General features: G+C 33.5%; 1 non-coding gene across 1 annotated transcript; it reads right to left on the bottom strand.

Annotated features, from left to right (window-relative positions):
• Window positions 1-5,726: 5,726 nt before the first annotated feature.
• On the bottom strand, window positions 5,727-5,889 carry LOC128591109 (U1 spliceosomal RNA). Its single transcript, XR_008381534.1, has one exon. It is a non-coding gene; the product is annotated as a U1 spliceosomal RNA (small nuclear RNA).
• Window positions 5,890-9,860: the final 3,971 nt, after the last annotated feature.

Raw genomic sequence — 9,860 nt, 5'->3', positions numbered from 1 at the left:
ACTTTTCGAATTCAGGATAAAACTTCCATTAATTAAAAGTTTATTCAGAGGCAGCATCTGTGGCTCAGTGGGTAGGGCATGGACCCCATATACTGCAGTTGGCGGGTTTGAACTCAGCCCAAGCCAGTTAAAACAGTGACAACTGCAACAAAAATAGTCAGGCTTTGTGGCGGGCACCTGTAGTCCCAGCTACTTGGGAGGCTGAGGCAAGAAAATCGCTTAAGCCAGGAGGCGCCTGTGGCTCAGTGAGTAGGGCGCCGGCCCCATATGCCGAGGGTGGCGGGTTCAAACCCAGCCCCGGCCAAACTGCAACAAAAAAATAGCCGGGTGCTGTGGCGGGCACCTGTAGTCCCAGCTACTTGGGAGGCTGAGGCAAGAGAATCGCTTAAGCCCAGGAGTTGGAGGTTGCTGTGAGCTGTGTGATGCCACGGCACTCTACCAAGGGGCATAAAGTGAGACTCTGTCTCTACAAAAAAAAAAAAAAAAAAAAAAGAAAATCGCTTAAGCCCAAGAGTTGGAGGTTGCTGTGAGCTGTGATGCCATAGCACTCTACTGAGGGTGACAAAGCGAGACTCTGTCTCAAAAAAAAAAAAAATAGTTTATTCACTTATATTTGTTGTTATTCCTGATAAAATTCAATTTTATTATAGTACATAAATTTATACTTTACCTTAATCTAGATACTTTTGTGCTTCTTTTTGCTTTTTGTATTTCAAGATTGTTTTAATTAATAATTCTATTTTTAATTAATCCTTTGATTTATATTTGTGGTATGATAATTTTTAAATAATTCTGAAACTTCTATATAAAAAATTGCACTTGTATTTGGAAATTTCACACTAGGAATTTTGCTACTATGAATATTCTTGTGCATGTCTAGTGAAAAAGGATGCTTTTAAAAGGTATATACCAAGGCACAGAACTGCTTATTTATGTGTTCAGTGCCCTTTGTACTAGTTATTTCCTTGTTAAGTGCTATTTGTATTAGCTCTTTGGTTCTCAGAATGATTTTTAATACTATAAATTTAAATAGAAAGAAAAGAATAAACAAGGTGCTCTATACCCTTAGTGTAATGATGAAAGGACACGGACTATTAAGAGAGTAGTCAAAGTGTAATACAAAGAATTAAAAATATATGTGTGTACATATGTATACAGGGTGCCAAAAATGTATACTTATTTTAAGAAAGGAAAAAAATGTTGTGTAGAGTGGCTGTACCATTTAAAAATTACTCCTGTGATGTATAAAAGCTCAAAAATTATAATAATATATACCAACAACATGTTATCTTGTATATTGTGTATTGTGTTTTGTATCTCTTGTAATAGCAGAAGTCAAACATGACTTAAGTATTACAATTTAAATCTGATTTTCCTTTTCTCAAAATGTGTTTACATTTTTGAGCACCCTCTGGTATATGTATGTATATGTGTGTGTGTGAGAGTATATAATACATTGACTGTTTAATATTATGTAATGCATATTACACAGAGAGTTGTGTTAATCTTTTGATATTATGTCATATAAATATCATATATTTACTGTACACCTGTGTTATTTACATTATTTATTGAATAATTGTTATCATAAAAGAATGTCTATAAAAAAGCCAAATTATTATGTATATACATTGTTTAAAATAATTAAGTTTGATTTCTACTTTTTTAAAGAATATATTTTAATGAGTAAAATTAAAAAGTCCTGGCTTCCATTGTTTTCCTTTAAGATATCACTCTTCAGAATTTTAAATTGAAAGATTCTACAATTTATTAATTTAGAAATGTATTCCTACTACTGTTTATTTCTCTATGTTAATGAGCTTTTTAGTGTTTACATAGATTACTTGGCATATTATGAATCTGAAATATCTAGGTAATGTATAGATATGTTTTTTTTCACTTATATAATAGCATGTGCTGCTAAAATTCTGCATGGTCAATCACTCACTTCTCCATAACAAGCATATCTGACCATTTTTGTTTGTGTATGAAAATACCACAATTTTGTTATTAAATAATTGAATAAAGGCCAGTCACATAGGTCATTGTAAAAATATTGATATAGACAGATAGCAAGTTCTATTTTTATATATGTTAATTAGTGCCATTCTTCTATTCGTGCATATCTGTGTATCCCAAAATTAGTTGTATTGAAATCTAAAAGCAGACCTAATTATTCATAATTTACTAAGCAATTCACATAACTTACTAACTTGACTAATTTAAAATGTTCCCTTTGGCAGTGTATGTTGTTCCTCAAGCTATTATGAAAATAATAGGTTGATTAGCCAGTAACGATATCATGATTATAAATTAGTTATATGGTAATTTAAATAACTGAAAAAAATGTGTGGAAAAGTATACTTAATTTAAATTCTGAGGCTATGCTCTGACAGAGGCAGCTCTCATTAGAAATGGCAAAGACAGTAGGTAGACAGAGCCAAAATGACACACAGAGTGCATTCAAATACAGACAGTATGCCTGTATTTAATAAGCACAGCAGGTGAACAATTGGATTTGAAAGGGAAATTAAATGGGCTGACCCAAATGCAGAGACATTTATTGTGTAGCTCTATGCTTTGTATTCTATGATTACAGCAAAGCTCTTTTGTAAACCAATATGAAGGAACACTATTAGAGCAATTGCGTATCAATTAAGTATTGTAGCCACAGGAAGAAACACAAATACAATTTAAAAGAAAGTCAAATTCAATCTGCTTTTATGTTCAAGCTGTTGTCCTCTCTAACCTCTTATTCTTTCTGCAGTAATTTTTTATGAATTGAGCATTTTCCCTGGTTTATAAGACTTTAGGGTGAAAACTAACTACTATTTGATGTAATTCTTTTTGTGTGTGTATACATATATATTTCAATAACCATTTTGCCCTTCCAGTGCCAATCTATCAGTAAGCATTAATTTGCTCTCTTCTTCCGTTAATTGCATAACATAGTTAAAACTTCCCGATAAAGCACGGTTACCACTATTTTGAGAATGATATTACCTTCTTTGAAGCACTCACTTTTCAAAGCTAAAAGTCACTAACTTACTACAGACATGAGGAAAGACCAAATGCTATGTTACTGGAAAAACTAATATGTGGTGAAGAAGAAAAAGCCGAAAAACTGGAGAGAAGGCGGTTGATTCATCAGTGGTGGGCATCTACCCATGATACCTCGATATTTTTAGGGACAGTAGTGCAAGGGTCAAGGAGTTATCCTAAAAGCATTCTGGCCATCAACTCATGTTTTAAATGGAGGGGAAATAAGTTAGGCTTAAAGCAGGAAAAAATATTTCCTCTAAGAACAGAGTGGAAGATATGAAAGCAGGACACAAAATGTCTCAAGTAATTATAAAGATGCATCTAGTCTCTAGTTACTTTTGACAAACTGTTGTTATGATTTATGGCAGGTGCTTGTTTGTAAACCCATTTCTGCACAGAACATGGAAAAGCATTTATCATTCTGCTTGGCCATCCTTATTAGATAAAAGCCACACAAACATAACCTAAATCTGGATTCTTGTTAGTTTGGCACATGAGCTAGTGGCATCTCTTTGACTATCCTCATTTTTCTATTGACCTTTAGCAGCCAAAGAGTATTTGACAGTGAGTATCCATAACCACTATGCTGTACTTGTCAAGCAAGAAAACAAAAATACAAAAAAACCCTCATTCAGCGTAGTGGGGGTCAGCAAGGTAATATTTATCAACGACAAAGAACTCAATATTGATTTTGGTTTAAACTTTCTACCCTACAGCTGTTTTTAGTTAGTAATTTAGATTAACCAATACAAATGCTTACAGAAGTATGTGTGTTGATGAACAACAAATTAATCAATAAAGGTATCAGTCATCTTGAATCCATGTAGTAAATGAACTATGTAGTCAGGAAAGTGGGAAATTAATGATAGGTTTTAAAGTCCTGAAATACCAGATTTTCTATGGATTTCCCCATTCTTCTTAAGATAATCTTACTTTTAAAGTGTCACTCTCTTCTTTAAAATATGCTATCTAAAATTGTTAACATATTAAAATTTAGTAGTATTTTATAAGGAATTGTTTAAAAATTCATAATTATTAATTACATAAAATTATTATTAATGTTTAACTGTAAATGACTAGGGATGCAAAATTCATAATAAAAAGACTCTAGTAAGTCTTTTACAAATAATAGTGATGGGTAATGTATTAGAAACTTGAGAAATGCACTAATTTTGTAAATGACACTGATGCATTACCATGTTAATTATCCTGTTTTTAAAAAAACGTATACAAATTTGCAGACTAGCATGTTCAGATAATTGTTAAATAAGTTAATGTTCATTTTCATGTAACTTTTATGTCTAGCTGTATGAGTTTATACATTAAAGGTGTTGGTTAATTTTTTAAGTATTTTCCAATATAATTGTTAAAATCTAAAATATATGTGTGTGATTTTTCTTTTCTTATCCCATTTGAAACTGGGAAGAATCTTCTACTTATACGCTCCTTGATAACTCATCAAAATAATATTTCACTTTTAGTCAGAAGATATATTTAGTTATTTTCTCAAATTGCTGATGAAAACAGTAGTGAAATTTAAGGAAAATAATTAGACAAAGATAAAAGATTTAAAATGAAGAACATTTACATTTTATATGGTAAGCAGTATATAGCAATAATTATGGAATGAGTCATGCAAATTGTGTATAAACATACATATATTCATATAACATATGTTTACAATAGATAATTGTATGAAAGTAACAAAAATGTAACAGATTTTCATATACTTTTTAAAAATTTCAGTGTATTAACCAAAAAATAGCCGGGCATTGTGGCAGGCGCCTGTAGTCCCAGCTACTCGGGAGGCTGAGGCAAGAGAATTGCTTAAGCCCAGGAGTTGGAGGTTGCTGTGAGCTGAGTGAGGCCATGGCACTCTACCGAGGGCAATAAAGTGAGACTCTGTCTCTACAAAAAAAAAGAAAAAAAAAATGTCAGTGTATTAAAGGCATATGCACATTTTGGTTACATAGTTTGCCTTTGTATATTTTAAGTAAAAGTTGTAAGTATGCTCTTGACCAGAAAGTGTGCTATGTTCCCTTTACATCTGATATTTTCCTTTCCTGTATCCCCCTTTTGCCTACTGAATCCTGTTGAGTTTTGCTTCACACATGTATGTGTTGATCAACTAGTTCCACTTTTGTCTTAAGTACATGTGGTATTGGTTTTCCATTTTTGAGATAATTTACTTAGGAGAATGGTCTCCGATTCCACAACAAACAATTAGAGAACTATATATACATGTAATGCATTTGTTATAAAACAGATATTCATTAGTTCATTGTCCAATTATGAATCAATGAATTAGTTCATTGATGAACTAATGTTTTCATCATTTCAATTGGATTATGTTATTTATGTTTATTCTTCTCGTTCCCTTTAGAACTTATGCTATTAAAATCATTTTTTCAAAAGTCTATAGAATAGAAGTAAACAAACAAATAGAATTAAAATTGGCAGTATACAAGTTTTATTCTACTTTTTAAAAACTTTATATATTATTCATATTTAGAGTAACATATTTATGTTCCTCAAAGGAACATTTTAGTCCTGCCCAACCACAGACTAAGAAACAAGATATTAATAAATCATAAATTTATTTGTAACACAAGATATCTCATCCTTGCATCTTTTATTTCCCTTATTTAATACAAACTTGATATACTTATTAGTATTTTTTTTTTCAGGGGAAAGCACAAACACAGTCCCCCGCTATCACAAATTACTCGGTCGATTTTCCCACATTTAGAGAAATCTCAGGAGTCAGCACGTCCAGAGTGCAAGGGATAAGACTCGCCCAGGGAAAACACCTTCGTGATCATGATATCTCCCCTGCCAGGTAAGTATATGCACTTACTAGTATCTAAAAAATTTTGACTTAACCAGTTATGTCAGAAAGCAATTGCTAGATTAACACTGTGCTTTTTATTTGCATTTCTCTGAAGATTAGAAATGATGAGCATTTTTTTTTTATGTGTTGCCAGCCATTCGCCTGTCATTTTCAGAGAAGTTTCTATTCAAGTCTCTTGCCCACAAAAAAATGGGTGTTTGTTCTTTTCTTATTGATTAACTTAAGCTGTCTGTAGATTCTAGTTATAGACCTTTGTTGGGATCACAATCTGAAAAAATCTTCTCCCATCTAAAAGCTGTCTGTTTGCTTTACTTGCAGTGTCCTTAGCTGTGCAGAAGCTTTTTGGCTTGATTAGATTCTAGTAATATATTTTTGGTATTGCTTCAATTGCCAGGGGGGTCCTCCTCATAAAATATTTTCCTAGGCCAATATCTTCAAGCATTTTCCCTGCCCTCTCTTCTAATTTTTTTATAGTTTCATGTCTTAAATTTCAATATTTTATCCAGTGAGAATTGATTTTTGTTATTGGGGAAAGGTGAGGGTCCAGTTTCAGTCTTCTCCAGGTTACTACCTAGTTGTCTCAGCACCATTTGTTAAATAGGAAATGTTTTTCCCAATACTATGCTTTTGATAGGCTTATCGAAGATCAAATGAGGATATGTGGCTGGATTCATCTCTAGTAAACTAATTTTTTAATAATGAAATGAAACCTAGAGTGACTTCAAGAGCAGAAATACCAGAAGCAAAAGGAAATATTGAAATTATCCTGGGGGAAAAGAACCTTGTAATAGAAAATTTACAGTTGGTCAAATTATGATTAAAACCACTCTAAGATATTTATTCAGGAATAAATAGTAAGTGAGTTCATATTCTATTAGTGACTATGAGAGATAGTTGTTAAAAAGAACCCAGCACAGTCCCTGCTCACTTCCTCTCTTAGAAGCAATCCCTGCAGCCTCTCCTTTGCCTTTCACCATGAGTGGAAGCAGCCTGGGGTTTTTACCAGATGCTCAACCTTCCATCCGGCAGAATTATGAGCCAAATAAACCGCTATTTATTTGTTGTAGAGATGTGGTCTCTCTGTGTTGCCTAGGCTGGTCTCTAACACTTGGCCTGAAGCCATCCTCCTGCCTCAGGCTCTCAAATTTCTGGGATTACAGGACGTGAGCCACCTTACCTAGTCTCAGGTTATTTCATTATAGCAACACAAATGGACTAAGAGATTGGGAATCAATTATTCCTACAAAATCAAGTAAAACATTTGTGTTCTGACTGAAGGAGTGTTGTGTTCTGACTGATGGTGATTTGTTCACTGGAGCCTCTAATTGTCCACAAGGATTCTGCAACTTGGCCAAGGTTGAGTTGAGCTTGATTGCAATGGGGCACCAGATATTCTTTGCATTTGATAACTTCACAACTCTTGAGAGAGCTGAGACGTGGAGCTTCCTCAGCCTCACCTCATTTCAGTTGCCTCTCATTTGCTTCAGTAAATATTTTATTATTCCCTTTGCTCATTGCTTTCTTCTTCCAACTACTTTTGTACTTAGTACACACTTCTACCTATTGCCCATATTATTTTGTATTTCATCTGCTTCCTTCTTGGACTATGAAACTTTGAGGGTAGAGACCAATTCTATATCCTTGGAATGTGTTACAATGGCCCAAGGGAATATATAAGAAATTTTTCTGGGCATTGTCTTACTCTTTTTGTGTTTCTATAACAGAATACTAGAGATGGGGTAATTCATAAGAAAAGAGGTTTATTCGGTGCATGGTTCTACAGGCTGGGAAGTTCAAAAGTATAATGTTGCATCTAACCAGCTTCTGGTAAGGACCATGCACTTCTGAGAAATCACAACTTCTCAAATGACAGAGCTTGGAAAAGAAAGGGGGCTTGTGCAAAGAGGCCACATGGTAAGAGAGGAAGCAAGAGAGGTCCAGGAAGCCAAACTCACTTTTCTAATAACCTAGAATGAAAGTAACTAATCCAATCCCGTGATAGTAAGAACATACTCTCTCCCAAGAAAAGTTATTACTTTTCTAATAACCTAGAATGAAAGTAACTAATCCAATCCCATGATAGTAAGAACATACTCTCTCCCAAGAGAGGGCATAAATCACTTCGTGAGGGATCCAACCCCATCACCCAAACATCTTCCACCACTCCCTATGTCTCAGCACTACCTCATAGGAGATCAAAGCTCAGCGTGAGTTTTTTCCACATCCAAAGCATGGCAGGTGTTGTTGAAGGACTGCACTATTCTAAACTCAGGAAATGTGCAGATGGGGCATGGAAGGACAGAAAATGGATTTTCCAGGACAGAAGAGGGTGACAGTGGGTCAAAATATGGTTCATGGACAAGCAGCATCAATATTATCTGGGTGCTTGTGAGAAATGAAGGATCTCAGGACTCAGCTTAGACTTATTAAATATAAATCTTCATTTTTTTTAAGACAGGTTCTTACTCTATTGCCCAGGCAGGAATACACCAGCATATCTCACAGCAACCTCAAATTCCTGGGCTCTCGTGATCCTCCTACCTTAGCCTCCTCATTAACTGGCACTACAGGCTTACACAACCATATCAGGCTGATTTTTCTGTCATTTATACAAACAGGATCTTGCTCTTCTCAGGCTACTCTCAAACTTAAGATTTTTTTGGCTATTTTGGGGTCTCTTGTGGTTTTATATAAATTTTAGAATTTTTTAAATTTCTCTAAAGAATGCCATTGGTAATTTTCATAGTGGCTGTACTGAATCTTATATCACTTTGGGTAGTATAGATATTTTAACAACATTGGATCTCTTTTCATTTATTTGTGCATTTTTAAATTTCTTTTTAAATATTTTATAGTTTTCAATGTAGATATTTTTCAATTCCTTAATTTATTACTGATTATTGTACATTTTGGCAGCTATTCTTTGAGGTCATTTGGTTGGTTTCTTTTTATATGATTTGCTGCTAGTGTATAAAAATACAATCTTTTTTGTATATTCATTTTGTATCTTGCAAATATGATTAATTTGTTTATGAGTTCTAACTATATTTTTGATGTAGTCTTTAGAATTTTCTACATGTAAGATCACTCCATCTGTAATTAAGGCTAATTCAACTTCCTCTTTTTCAATTTGATGCTTTTATTTATTTATTTCTTTATTTTGCCTGATTGCTTGACTAGGACCTCTAATACTACATTGAATAGAAGTGACAAAAGTGGGCATCCTTGTCTTGTACCAAATCTTAGAGAAAAAACTAAGAATTTTGACCATTCAGTGTGATATTAGTTATGAGTTGGTTATACATCTATAGTTTTTATTCCTTAGAGATACTCCCTTTAAAATTTAACTTGTTCAGAGTTTTTATCACAAAGTGATGTTGAATTTTGTAAAGTGCTTTCTCATATGCATTGAGGTGATCATGTGGCTATTTTCCTTTAAGTTGTTAATATATTTTATATCATGTTTATTGATTTGAGTGCATTGAGCCATTCTTGCATTTCTAAAATGAATCCTACTGGATGATGGTGGATCTTTTTCATTTGGTATAAATATGGTTTGCTAATATTTTGTTGAGGTTTTTTGCACCTATGTTCATCAGTGATGTATTCTGTAGTTTTCTTTATCTTGTATCTTTCTCTGATATTGGTATGAAGATAATGCTGGCCTCACAAAATGATTTTGGAAATGTTCCATTTTCTTCAACTTATTGAAACAGTTTGGGAAGACTTCATATTGTTTTTTAAATATTTGGTAGATTCAACAGTGAAGCCATTAGGCATGTACCATGGACCTTATGGAGTGGCATTGCTGACATGAATCCACTAAAGAAGCTTCAAAACAAAAATGAGTCCATTATTCCATGGCACAATCACATTGAACCAGCTCATGGAGATTGAAATATAAAAGAGAATGCCAACTTCTTATATTTCAATTAGATATTTTGCTACCAATTAACTGGAATAGTAA

This window comes from Nycticebus coucang, chromosome 7 (genome assembly GCF_027406575.1).
Source record: "Nycticebus coucang isolate mNycCou1 chromosome 7, mNycCou1.pri, whole genome shotgun sequence".
Classification (NCBI taxonomy): domain Eukaryota; kingdom Metazoa; phylum Chordata; class Mammalia; order Primates; family Lorisidae; genus Nycticebus; species Nycticebus coucang.
The sequence above is the reverse complement of the archived record's forward strand: the minus strand, read 5'-3'. Positions and strand labels throughout refer to the sequence as shown.